This window comes from Notamacropus eugenii, chromosome 5 (genome assembly GCF_028372415.1).
Source record: "Notamacropus eugenii isolate mMacEug1 chromosome 5, mMacEug1.pri_v2, whole genome shotgun sequence".
NCBI classification, from domain to species: domain Eukaryota; kingdom Metazoa; phylum Chordata; class Mammalia; order Diprotodontia; family Macropodidae; genus Notamacropus; species Notamacropus eugenii.
In genome coordinates this window covers 394,369,227-394,381,303 of record NC_092876.1, presented here as the reverse complement: position 1 = coordinate 394,381,303, position 12,077 = coordinate 394,369,227, and positions in this window count along the sequence as shown.

Sequence of the window (12,077 nt, the reverse complement as noted above, 5' to 3'; positions counted from 1 at the left end):
GGATATAAACCAGGAGAGAAGACTAGCTAATCTGATATCTATTTGGAGGAAAGATTAGGGACTTGCTGAATTAGAAGAGGGATGAGAGAGTTTTGGGAGTGAGGAGAAAGGAGAGCAAATGGGTAGACTTCTCTGGATATGAAACAAGATGTCACTCAATTCCCATGATTAGCAAGAAGGTGAAATTTAGAAGTAAAACTTGTTTCAAAATTTACAATCTTGCAAGATGGGGCTAGGCTGGTTCACACAATTCTCATAATTTCCCCCTTTAATCAATGGGGGATGGGGTCAGCTTACTCCCCCATGGATCACTTACGAAGTTTTTAATGTGCTCAAGCTCTCTATCACATTATTTACCAAGAAGAGACCTCTGGGAAACATTCTTTTGCACAGCTTACTACAACAGCTAATACAAAGTCTAAGGATAATAATGATGATATCCACTATGGAAACAAACTTTGTTTAGTAAGTTCTATCAGTACTTACCATCAAATAGTCTTATCCTGTTGCTTTCACAAATTTTACTATTCCATTTAACTAGAAAACATTTACATCTTAGTACTTTGTTTAATTTCTCTCTTAGGAGAATGTTACCCTTATATCATAATTTAACAAGAATAAATTTCAAATGTTTCTTAATCTATTAACTAATAGAGTTAGTATTTCAATTACAAAACTTCTACAGTTCACAGCTATTTATAGAAATTTGCTACAAAAGAAAAAAAGAGAAAAATATTTGTAATAACATCAAGATTGTTCCCCCAAAGGCACAGATTGACCTGATGTATACATTAACAGGAGAAAAAACTCCCCTAGTTTTATTTTATTCCAGGCATGATTTATATTTCACAGTCAGTCATGGAATAAAACTCCACATTTTCCATAGGGTACCATAGAGAGGCTCAAAATTAATCAGGTGGGAAAATTTCATGTTCAGCATGGAAAAACTAACAAAAGAATATCCTATCTTAGGGCAAGCCAAGATTGTCCCTTCAATTTTTCCCATGGATAGACATCCACCTGTAGCAGTTCTCAGACTGTAACACATGCCATTTTCTCCTTAAATGGTGGATTGTTCATTTTATGACAATTCATGTAACCATTCCTGTAATCAAAACTCAAAACAATATTATAGTCCCCACATTTTTTCCCACAAATAGTAAAATTTCACTAATCATAGCTTAGGGCTTGAACATTATTAGTTTTCTCACGTTTCCCTGATAATTACATTTCATTTATCCTTTACTTATAAATTAAAAACAACCAAATTTGGAATCCTTCAAATGAACACATAACAGTGAATACATGATAGTTGACTCAAACCTCACTTAGCAACACATATACCTCAAATTCAAACACCCTATGTTAAAATTCTCGAATCCAAAGCCCATTGTTGTCAAGTTGGTTCAAAAATGGAATTTTTATTACAGTCTATTTGGACAAAATTTCATAATTTTAGATAAGTGATAGCAAATAATTCCAGATGAAAATTCATTCTTTAATTATAATAAACTTGTAAATTCCCCCTTTTGACAAGGACTAGGATAGAGAATGCTATTTTCTCAGTTTTAGGTTTTCAAACTTCAGAACTTTAAAGCTTTACAACATGCAGTCAGCAGGACTGATAAGATGTTATGATTTCATCCTGAACAAAAAGTCTGAAGAGAAGTCCCAGATAAGCATATCTTAAAGGGTCTATGCATATTTTCCCCCACACAGTAACTCATCATCATCATCATCATCATATTCATCATATTCATCACTATCTATTTTAAAACAAAATATATCCCATTACTTAACATTTTTCAAATATCTATTCTTTTATCACATCCTTTTAAAAGCTGAAGTCATAATCTAATGGCACTCAGGTTAAAAGAGAAGTTTTTTGTCTTATAGTGTTTTGATACTGCAATTCAAATTTCATAATATAAGAAGAAATTTTAGAAGCCCAATAATAACATGCACAATACCCACTCAGATGATGTCAATTCAGTCAAACGTAGTTCCAAAGAACCTTACATAGAAAATCATTCATTTGAAATTTTATACTAATTGCATCTAAACCTAGTAAAAAAAATTATTCCATATAGAACAATTACATTCATTAAAAAATAATAATGATAATAGTCAATATTTATATAGTACTTACCATATGGCAGGCACTGTTTTGAGCTCTTTGACATCATTATATGATTTGATCCTCACTACAACCCTGAGAAATGGGTGATAATCTTATGCCTTTTACAAATTAGGTAACTGAGTCAAACAGAGGTAAAGTTATCTGCTAAACATCACACAGGTAATGAATTTCTTAATGCCATGTGGTCAATGCAATTAGTGTTAGGTTTTTGATTTATCATAATTATCCTATTTAGTTTCAGAACAAAATTTTGTCAAAAAAATCTGGATTTTTAATTACTAATGGTAAAAATTTAAATTAAAAAAACATAATTCCCAAGGGCCATTTGTTGGCAGCACTTCAAAATTTTAGAGCTCATTTTATCTATTAGCTCATTTTCAAAGATTCACAATAGTACTACCATCTCCCAATAACTTTTTCTTTATATCTTTTTAAACCACACAAAAAGTCAACTTCATTCCTTTTTTGTTCATAACCTGACCCCATTCTCTCACCTTTCCTTGAGACTTTTCAGTTTCAATCCCTGGCAAAAGATAGGGAAAAGCTCCAAGTAGCAGCCTCACAATCTCATGAGGTTTCAAAAGATTAGGATACAGTCTTAGAATGGTCTTTCAGGAGAAGTCATATCCCAGATTAACTAAAGAAATGATCTTCATTTTAATTTTTCTTTGTAATTTAGTGCAAAAAGTTTAAAACAACCCGGGATTAATTACAATATAGTTATCTTTTGGGGTTTCTAACAGCTTACAAATAAATCTTTCTAATATTCTTTGGTGATTCTGTCTCTAATTTACATAAAAATTAGTTCTGTTACATAAGACTTTGAAAATTCTGTTTAAGGATTCCTAAAAGGCATTCCTAGTTCCTGGCCACCTCCCCACCTCCTGTCATTGTGAATATCTATCCGTATTTTCCAGAACAGAGTCTGGGTTCAGGCAATGATGAGGGTAAAATATATGCTTTCATATGGCTGAGGGTAGACTTTGGCAGTCCCTCTTCATAGCATCATCTTCACTATAAATCACCCTTTCCATGCCTTAATTAAATTTTACTTATTTTTAAGTTGCTCCATGATGTAAACAAGCTTTTCTCTTTTCATCATTAAGAAAGGTTAATAAGAGGCAGTTCTCAAACACTAGATAAATTTAAACTGCAAACTGCAGATTTATTTTTCCTTTTTCCTTGTCCTTTTTTCTTTATCCTTTGTTCTTTTTCCTTTGTTCTTTTCCTTTATTGAACTAAAACAATAAATCTCTTATTCTCCAGACAAAGAGTGGTAAGTTTTCCCTGTAACTTTAATTGACCTTTCTCAAATCTCTTTCCCAAGTCCAAATTTTTCCCTCCAGAAAGGGGAGTGAGGTGCATGAACTTAATCTGCAAATGTCCAAAAATCTACTAAGATTTTTTTAAGCAATTTCCATGATTTTGAAATTTACAGTAAAGATATTACATTTCAGTTACAAATTCAGCCTCTAATTCATTTATAATGCCACAAATTTCTACAAACCAGGAAAAAAAGTTACCCTTTCTTTGATTATCTGATTTTATCTCTGTAAACTCAATCTAAGCAGGACTGAAATGAAACAAAGTATCTTGCAATTTTTTTTTCTCTTTAACCTAATCTCCTACGGAAAGCCTAAAGTGGGAGTTAGTCCTGCTTACTTTGACAGGGAGTTTATAATCTTGTTTACTTGAACAGTGAAATTACAGAAAGCTGAGAGAACTACTTAAAGTGCAAAACTTCATTAATCTTTCCCAGCATACGAAACTCTTTGGCTGCAGCTTTTCACCAGTCTTTCTGGTTGGCTGCATTTTCTCCTTAGAAATCTTCCAAGGTAGCAGAATCTACAGACAAGACTAGACATGACAAAAGAGGAAGATTTTTTCCGAGCATTTTACAAAGAAACAAAAATATAGATAGAACAATAAGACAAACAGATTTGCTAGCCTCCTTTTCTCCTAGTGAAAGTCTAATCACAAAGCTTTTGATTTGCCATAATTAAAAGTTCCTTCTTCAGGTCAAATTTTGACCCATTTGGATTTTTACACATTTTAGGATAATCTGAGAGCTCTATCTTTTAGTCACCTTCTCTACTCCTATATAGGAAGCTATACCAGTTTCCAGGCCAATAAAACTTTTTCCTTAAGGAGTATCAATTTATAAATGTGCTCTTCACCTGGTCCCAGGCCAAATGAATACTTTCCAGGAGGTTTCCCATCAATATGCTGGTATCAGATTTCATTATTCCCACTACCAGTCAGTCATTCACCAACTATGGTTATTTGTGACTGCCGGCCATGCCACTTACCATTATGGTTATTTGTGACATGTATACCCTTCTCCAACTTAAGTGAAGGCTTACCAATTCCCTTACAGGGATTTCTTAGGAAACATCTGCCCCTAAAATGTTAAGCCTTAACTTGGTTCTGAAGAATTGAGAAGGAAGGGGAGTCCAACCTCTGGGGGCACTCTTCCACAAAGAAGTCCTATGGTGAGAAACCTATCTGTGCAGGTTCTAGGTTATTTTGAAAAACTGTCTGGGGTTTGGATTTTTTGTCTTGACCCATCTCTCTTTGCCAAAAATCTCTGACATGTGTAATTGTAACAGCAATTTAAATGGAAAGATCTTTCTCATTCGTTAACAGGCTCAAGTGTTGAATCACTTGGAGAACTAAGTCTCATTTGGTGGGAGCAGCTTGCTGAACAGGCAAAACAGGAAGGGTGGAACAGAACCAGGAGCAAGTAGGTGAGCAAGGTGGGCACAGAGGAGAGAGGACAGGCAGGCAGGCAGGCAGCCAGATAGGTAGGTAGGCAGGCAGGCAAGGCTCAGGTTCATGAGTGTTTGCTTGTAAGAAAGCCCAGGAAGAGCAGGGGGAGGCTTGGGAATGGCTTTGCTCCCTATGGAGAGTCCTTTATACTTTGCAATTGAGACTACGCCGGCATATTCAAAGTCGCCACCAGTGCTGTGAATATTGCCTTGGCGATACAGTAATCAGAAATAACAGGGCAAGCAAAACTTCAAGCTTCCAAGCATATGAATGTATTAAGCAATGCATGTCAATTACAAAGCAAATTGAGACTAGACACCTTAGTTGGTACTGGACCCTAAATACAGAGAGATAGATTTTTGCACATTGAAAGCAAACAACAGGGTATAAACCAGGAAAACATGATTAGGTAATCTGATTTCTAACTGGAGGAAGGACTAGGGATTTTCTGAGTTGGGATGGGGGTCAGTGAGTTTGCGGAGTTGGGAGGAGGGAGAGTGAGTAGGTGAATTTTCCTGGATGGGAACAAGGATGTCACTCAATTTCCATGATAAGCAAGTACACAAAATTACCAGAAAAATGAAGCTTAAGTTTCAAAATTTAGTCAGTTTTACAAGATAGCCAGTTTGGTTCACACATTTCTCTCATGGGAAAATAAAACAAAATAAGTAAACAAAGAATACTGGTTGTCCAGATAACGATATACAGTTGGAGGGACAATCCATAGAGCTAATCCATTAATATATATATCTTGAACAGTAACTGTATGTGGAGGATTAGCTAGTCTTAGAACTGAGTAGGAGGAAAGTGTGCTAGGTTAGCTTTTTAAAATAGTCTTGGGCATCAAGGAGAATCCAAGTGAAGAAGAATTCTGGGGGGAAAGAAACCTCTATAGGCTTCATCATGTTACAGCAAAGTGAAAAAGAGACTGAAGATCATTGAGCAATCATGATTGAGTGCTTGAAAACTCTCAGAAAAGTGACTTTTGTCTCATACATGCCTCTTTTTAAATATGAAGTAAAATGCTTGACCCACCACTATATAACGTTGGCACAGAATTGCTATTGTTATTGTTTCCAACAGCAGTAAGATATTTGAGCTGTTTCATTCTTGTTTTCTTGCAGTCACCTTGATCAACGATGTGCTTTAGAAAAGTGCTTTAATCTAGGAGAGGGGAATTAAACATCAGATGAACTGGACTTCTTTAGCACCTGATTTCCATGAAATTCAGAGTTTCTTAAAGGAACCAGGGAAAGAGGAAAGCTGAGCAAAGTAAAAGAACATAGGGCGTGTATGTGTGTTTGTCTTTCGCTGCTGAAGAAGACCATGCCATCAGAGAAATGATGACATGACTTGCACTTGACTTTGTTTTGAGTGAGGGAGGGCTGTGCAGGTCACCAGCCTCACTTCTCCTCCAGAGTCATCTGAATCCAGTGACCAGATATTCATCAGGATGACTGGAGATGACCCAGGATGAGGCAATTGGAGTTAAGTGACTTGCCCAAGGTCACACAGCTAGTGAGTGTCAAGTGGCTGAGGTGAGATTTGAACTCAGCCCCTCCTGACTTCTGCACTGGTGTTCTATCCACTGCACCAACTAGCTGCCCTCCAAAGAACATAGGGCATTATGTAGGGAAATAGATTCTTGCTGGAGAGGGCTGAACTAGTTGAGCACGTGATTTTGAGGTTCATTTCAATATTCTAGTAATGCAAGGTGGCCAAAAAGTATTAGTATGGTTTTGAGCTTTAGTAGTTTATTATTTAAACTTTAAAGTATTAAACCTTAAAACTGCACCAAGACATTTGGAATACCCCATATATGAACTTAAATTTAAAACTGTCCACTGTTTCAGCTCTCTCATTAAATAAGTGAGTTTATAATTCTTAGCCATGTCAGAGGTATTTTTATAAGATGTTGAGATCAAAAGATACAATAAAGTGCAAAGTATTAATAACCATGTACTTTTCTACTGTTTTCTTCCTGGATGTAGTGATCAGATGATTTTTAAAAAATTGAATTCTGTTAATTATAGTTGTATTTTAAATAGTGATGGGGAACAGTATTGGTGACTAGTTATTCATTTCCTAAATAGTTCAGTAAATATCTTTATAGGTTATTTTTAACGATAAAATAATTAATAGGCAGTCTAATACCATGTTAGGCAAGATAACCTGTTGTTCTGTGGAGGTTTAATAAACGTTAACTAAAAATAACTATCTAAGTAAGATCAGAGTCACAAGAACTTTGGGAGTGCTTGCTGCTTTCACAAATGTAGGAGTAACAAGGACTTACTGCTGCAGGTAAGTGGAAGGTTCTGTATCTGACTTTATCTTTCATTCTACAAATGTGATGTCTTTCTCTGAGATTATGAAGGGATCAGCGCTATTTATGCCTGAGTTGGGAATTAAGTGCAAGGTCTCCAGATTTCTTATTTAATGCTTAATTTAATGCTTAATGGACACCACGGATCTCACGACTTCACAAAGCAACTTGTGTCTGAAAAGTGATTAATGTAACTAAATATGATATTCAGATGAAAACTATCACAGAGTGTCACTGGACTTTCTTAGTGTTATTAATTCATATCTATGCATTTTATTGTATGGTGATGTAGAAAAATAGAATCTGAGGACAAAGCTATCTCCCTCAGGAGAAAAATGGAAAAAATGGGAAAATTCACTGGAAAATATATAAAAGATGTTTAAGAAGGGGGCAAAGGAAATGAAGATGGCAGGTGAATGATAGAATTAAAAAGAATATATGAATAAAGTTGATCAATTCCAAGAGGTAGCATCCATTTTGCTTATGTTTTGATGATTTAGGTAATAAAATTAAATTAGTTGAGTAAAATTTTCAAATATATAAGACTAAAAGAAAATTTTGTTGATACAAGGGCCATGTTTTCTACTAGCTTGATTATATATTGGAGAAAGTTTCTGAGTACAAGTGGAGATGGAAAATCAGTGGATTTTAGTTTGGGATCTATCAGCAAAGGAAAAGAAAGAAAACTTTACTTGTAATTTTCTGGATTTTAGGGATCCAAAAGATCATTGAATTTTAGCTTAGTCTTCTTGAGTTTTCATCGTATAGATAACCAAGATGATAAATATCAAATGATTACTCTAGATATAGAAAAAGTTCAGGACAAGAGATAATCTTGGAAAGTAAGCAGATTTTTCTAGCAATTTTATAACCTGAGGTCATCTAAGAAAACTTTGTGCAGGCAATATAAATTCTGTTAAGACTAGTATTAGGGTTGTCAAAAATACTGAAAAATCAAGTGGAGGCTAATCAGAAAGTTACCTATATAAGTATATAGTGTATAAGTACTATATATACTTATACACATATACGTGTGTATACATATATGTAAATTATAAGCATAGTGTTAATATAAATGTTTTTCCAAGAGGTTTTTGAAGTTTGCTGTTAGATTCTTCAGTTTTTATTACTTAGAATATATTTAAGAAGATAAGTGGCTATTTATATAGTGCCCTTTACCTAGTTTCTTCAAATGTTCTGTAAGTTTTCTTTCATGGATTGTTATAGCATCCTCATGACCATGATAGAAGGCAGGTATTCCTGGCTCCATTTTGCATATGACTAGATTAGAGGCTCAAAGAATGTATTTTCTTGAAGTAGCACAAGAAAATGCCTGAATCTAAGATGTCCAAATTCCTTACCGATACTTGTTTAATATAATGGATCTCTTGCTTTTACCTTATATTGTGTATCTGAAAAATGACTATGAGAATCTACTCAAATGATAATGATCACAGATATCAAAAGAGATAATGAAGATGGTGAGAAAACTAGTGACCCCTATTAGATGAATTGCTCAATTCTCCCCAGATTAAATTATGTTTGTTCTTGAATGCAAGAAAAGGATTAAAACCAGAAGGAGACTCACAATCTTGAAACCTGTATTCAGAAAGGTTGGCTGCTCCCTATTTTCAGCACAATATCAAGCTTTCTGGATTTGAAGAAGTAGGAAGATCCTTTGCCATTAGAAGAACACAGTCTTTCCAAGATAGTTTATTTTTGATTAATGGGGAGGGTGCCCCTGAATGTGTTGGGTACCCTGAAATAAGTTATTGATTTTCTGTTGTTCATTTCTCCCTACATACAAACAGAAATAATAATAATATCAACTACTTCCTCATTCAGGTGCCATAAAGTTTAATGAGATAGTATCCCTGTCTCACTCTAATGAAAGACCCTGTAAAATGAATTACTATTATGCCTCATGGGGTTAAGAAATGCCTTCTCTTCCTATTATGTTTTCAGCAGCATGAGGAAGATGGTATGAAGTCTTGTCAGGATTATTATCATGTGTTGCTTCTTTTACGTAACCTTTCCTTTTAGAATTATAAAGAAGGGCAAAGGAAATGAAAGTAGCCATTGACTGATAGAACTAAAAAAAAAAAAACATACGAGTTGATTGTTCCCAAGAGAAAGTATTGATCTGCTTTACTTATGTTTTGATGACTTAGGAAATAAAATTAAATTAGTTGAGTAAAAATTTGAACTATATAGAATACAAATGCAATTAAAGGAGAGGAAATTGTGCTGAAAGTACACTAATGTAAAAAGTAATAAGGAAAGTAGACAGGATCTGGGATCTCATCAGTGCAGGCAAATACTCATCACCTCTTACTACCAGTTCAGATTGGCACTTTCTCTATAGCTCATACTCTAGACTTGCCTGGAGAGCTGAGAGGGTAAGTAGTAAGCCCAGGGTTACATAATCAGTATATATGTTAGGCAGGAATTGAACTCATGTCTTCCTAGTTTTAAAGCCATTGTACTATGAAAAGGTAATCAGCTTCTGGATGATTTCATCTTTCAGATCTGTCAGTTGGTAATATTGCAACAGTTCTGTAAATTGGGGGATTTTTGACAGAATTTTTTTTAGAGAGAAATGCTCAGGAATACCTGAAATTTATAAGTTATATTGAACAGCATGGCCATTATTCTATCAAAAAGATGAGAAAACAAGAGTAAAAGTTTATAAGTAATGGTGAGAATTCCAGAATAGAAGAACTGGTAGTGTTCCAACTATAAATTTTCAGATATAATCAAATGAATGATTAGGCTATCGCAAAATATTTAGTACAGGCACTCCTATAGACTTCATAAAGCTTTAATAATTTAAAACTTCATCAAAACTTTTGGACCACTCAGTATTAGACTTTCTTAGAGAACTTGGAAAACTTCAACTATTTTGAAATAATTTATAAAAAAGCATTTACTACATGCCTATTATATGACAGTCACTCTAAGTGTTAAGAACACACGTGTGCATGCATGCATGCACACACATACACAGAGCAAACACAGTTTGCCTTCAAAGAGCTCACCTTCTAATCAGGAAGAATAGATGTACATATATAAATATGTGTAACTATATAAATGTAAAATGCTGTACATATTCATACACACTCTTATATACACACAAGATACGTGAAAAATACCTGAGAATTCATTTGAGGAAACCTCAGTTTCAAGGAGTTCATTCAACATTTGGATGGCTTTAATTGTTAGGAAGTTCTCCTATAACAAGTCTGAAGAAGCATTATGGAACATTAGAAAAAGTATGAGAGTTGATTTAAGATGAACTTTGTTTGAATCCACAGCATGCCCTGCGTCGTCTGTGTGGTATTTATTTTTCATGATCTCCGTGTTACCATCTGCAAAATGAGGAGGCTGGGATAAATGACTTCCCAAGCTCCCTCTTGCTCCAATTTCATAATCTTATGGTCCTTCATTTGATAATGTGAAACTTCTATCAACTACTTTCCATCAACTCAATTCAACTGAATCTGATAGGCAAAACTGATGTGACCATTTCTTTCCTTGACAAATATGCTTCGTCTAAAAAAAACTTAAATATGAAAAGCAAAATGACCATATTTCTTAGCATTGAAAAGTCAACAGGGAAGGCTATGCAGTTATATACACAATAGTTTCATTTCCCAAAGTTGCTAGGAGTCAATTACAGTTACCTAGGGACCAGTCATGCAGGTTGAGAACTAACCAGGGATTACTTCTTCACTTCTGGGTTTGGTTGTGTGTACGTGTGTGTTGGGGTGGGAGGGAGAAAGGGATGACTTTGGCTCTGTGAACTAATGTATACACTTGAGGATAGACTATAGAAATATAAAGAGATAAAATCCAAAGAAATCTCTTCTCACAACTTGGAAAATTGTCACTTCAAAATCAAAACAGAGGAATATTTTTACACATGATGGAAATGGCATATAGTAACCCTTTACTTTTGCTTGTCCCTAAGGATGGTGTTAGGAAAAGTTGGGAAACGGTAAAATTTGCATGGGATGGTGTCTACCTCTATTTTCCCTCCTTCCGTAAGTCTAAGTGCTCAAAATCCTCTATCCAGGCTGACTTGCTCAGGTTGTTGCCTATATTTATTTACGTTGCTTTTCTCTCTTGTTTTTTTTTTTTTTTATTCTCCAGATGCAACCCTCAGTTACCTATTAAGGCAAGAAGTAATTTGGCAAAACTAGCCTACATGAATGTTTAAATAAGATTACAGTTTATGTTACTCCTCCAGAACTTTCTTGCTTAAACAGAAATACTAGTTTAATACAAATAGATTAATATTAAAGACAAGATTTCAAAAATAATTGACAGATCAGTGGGAAAGATATCCCATGGTCAAGAAAGGCCTTCTTCAATACCCTCATATTTGACCATTTACTCCTTTTATAGTCAAAGCTGGATCTGTTTCCAACCTGCTCAAAAGAATGAGTAGCTATCAACTGGTGAAAAGCATTAGTTATGGTATGGCCATAAGATGTATTTCAAAATCAATGGAAGAGGATGCTAGGTATTGACATTGAAGGAAGACACATGTTCTACTGTATCAGGAACTTGAACTCTATCATCTACTTTTCAGAAACCCCCTTCATGCCAGTTGTTGGGCCACTTGAGATATAGTGAAACAAAATCTTGATAAGGCATATACAATCCCACTATAACTATAACTACATTTCAGGATAGAGTTAAAAGTGCTACATCTGAGTTTTTAAAAGTTTTGATATACTGATTGTCTCTGGGGTGGGGGGAGGGAATGGAAAGAGAGTCAAGGGAAATCAGTAAACTGTATCTAAAAATAAATCTATCTTACTTTGGGGTTAAAAGTAACAC